This window comes from Anas platyrhynchos, chromosome 25 (genome assembly GCF_047663525.1).
Source record: "Anas platyrhynchos isolate ZD024472 breed Pekin duck chromosome 25, IASCAAS_PekinDuck_T2T, whole genome shotgun sequence".
Lineage (NCBI taxonomy): Eukaryota > Metazoa > Chordata > Aves > Anseriformes > Anatidae > Anas > Anas platyrhynchos.
The window spans coordinates 1,125,502-1,127,940 of record NC_092611.1 but is presented as its reverse complement, the minus strand read 5'-3'; the positions used below and the strand labels follow the sequence as shown (position 1 = coordinate 1,127,940).

The 2,439-nt window shown below is 38.9% G+C and overlaps 1 pseudogene; it reads right to left on the bottom strand.

Moving 5' to 3' along the window:
• The window catches only part of LOC119716060 (serine/threonine-protein kinase RIO2-like), a 117,487-nt pseudogene that overhangs the window by 68,714 nt on the left and 46,334 nt on the right, over positions 1 to 2,439 (bottom strand).

Sequence of the window (2,439 nt, the reverse complement as noted above, 5' to 3'; positions counted from 1 at the left end):
TCTTAACAGTTAAAGAGCCAGTTTTTAGAATGATTCTGTAAATGACATTGGAATTTTTAATGTGACTTGACTTACACTCAGATTTTAAGTTCAGATTTTGTAAAGCTATCGCTGATGATATTATCTAAGTACTTTTCTTAATATGTTTACAGATATGATGCCGCCTGTTTTAGTAGATACATATAGTGGTTCCTATACCATGCGATGCTTGTGCAGAATGGCAGGTAGAAAAATAAATCTTTTATGCTCGTATTTATCCCCTTTTTTATGGTAATGAGTACAGTAGCCAGGAAGCCATGTTACTTTACTGCCAGTGTAATTGTAAGCTATTTTCTGCTTAAATTTTATGTGCTTAAGTCTTATTTTTTCATTAAAGTTCTGTAAATATTCTTTTAAAAACTATAGATTTATTAGTAGAACTACTATGAATGAAAATGCTATTTAAAAAAAAAAAAAAATTACTGAGAAGTATGGGTTTGTAAGCCGTTAAATTTGTAAACAATTTAGGACTTAAGTGTTTTGTGTTCTTAGGAATAATTAAAGATGTAATTACTACTGTCCTCTTACAACCATATTTAATTTTTTTAGCCAAATGCCATAATTTTTGGAAGTGTAATGTGGGTGCCTCTGAAATTCAGGCAATTCTCTTGTAAACATGGCCACGCTGTGCAGTGCTTGTAAAGGGAGGTGAGCACTGGGAAGAGGAGCAGTGAGCGTATGAGGTTGCGATGTTGCCCTTTTCAGAGCTGCAGCTGATGTGGAGTACTGAATGTGGTTTGGAGAATATTTTCTAGAGGTCAGTGTCTGCGGCCTGTGGATAATGTTGGCGTGCACACATCTCAAAGGGTGGTAGCTTTCTGTTCCTCTATGAAATGCAAAAAAAAAAAAAAAAAAAAAAAAAAAAAAAAAAATTCAGCTCAGATATCTATGCATTTTTAAAACCCCAGTTAAGAACCTACATTTTCATATAGTCTAGGAGGAGTAATAGATTTCTATGGAAGGACAGATAGAGTTTATTTTCTGATGTTTTTCTTAGGGCTTCTTTTGGAGAAGATGAATGGCCCTTTGGGCAAGTTCTGATTTGTGAAATCCGTGTTTTCAAAGTGTTACCACAAGAGGAGTGAGGGGTTGCTTCCACCAGCTTAGGTTGCAGCCTCTGAAATGAGAGGAGTATCTTCACCCAAGATGTTTAATTGGCTCTGTGGTGCAGGATTTATGATCATCCCAAATTCCAGGACATGTAGCTTCATGCTTCTTGTCTCAGCAACAACGCAAGCAGTAGGTCTAGACTAGTGACCTTGGAGTTTTACAGAATTTTACCGATTTTACTGGATCTATATGAAGTCCTTGCATGTTGAGCAACTCCAGTTTCCTTGCACTCATTTTCTCCTGCTCTGTTTGTGACTCAGTCTCCTTAACTGCAACAGGGAGACTTCACAAAGCCATCTTCACGAACCTAATCCTGTGTCGGCCCCTACTGGCTGCTGCTTAGAAGTATCCCTTTTGGTTGGTTTGGTTGTTTTCCAAAGAAACCTGGTGATAGCCACCAACAGATTCAGAAGAGAAACAGGACAAAGCAGCTTGGCATTTGTAACCCCTTGAAGGTGATGTGCTTGGGATCAATTTGTCATTTGGCTTAGTAGCTTTCCCTATGCAATGTGGGTAGAAAGAGGAAATAACAGCAGCGCTTTGACCTCTGGAAGCTCATGATATAAGTACCCTTCTAGGTCAGCTTCACAGCCTTGCTGTCTTCCGTGTTCCAACCTGTATTTTTTGTTCTTGCAGTTATGTAAGAGAAGCAAGTGCCTCTAAGTTGCTCTTTCTCTGTCATTTCAGTCTTTAATATCATCCCACAATTATTCAAGGCAGTAATTTCTAACAAATCAAAGTCCTAAGGCACACCCCAATTTTTATTTTTTATTTTATTTTTTTTTTTCAGAATGAGAACAGGGCTGAACTCTTGTGCTGTGAGCAAATGCTCCATTTTAATTGCATCACACACAGCCTTAATGATAAGGGATCATTCCATCTTCCCTAATTTAGCTAGTACGTGTTCGATAGTGAGGCGGCCTCCATACCAGAGGAGATGAAAGCCTTGGGCAGAGGCACGGAGTTGTGAGGGTAGAGGAAGAACACTTGCCAAGTTTCCATCACTGCATTGAAGGAGCTGCCTTGTTTTCCATTCAGTAGCTGCAACTAGGATATAAGAGGGCATCTTGGCCTCTGTGCCAAGCTGTGCAAAGTGAAGAGCTCGTCAGCGAGATGAGCAAAGGGGCATTTTGTTTGGGTTTGTTGAGTGTCACAGGTTGTGCAAACAAGACATTCACCACACAAAAGCTGTTCTGCATAAATGTTACTCTTGACTCATTGGATAAAACCTAATTAAGGCTTTCCTAACAGGGCAATATTCTTTTTTTTTCCAAACAAAGTTCTTGAAAG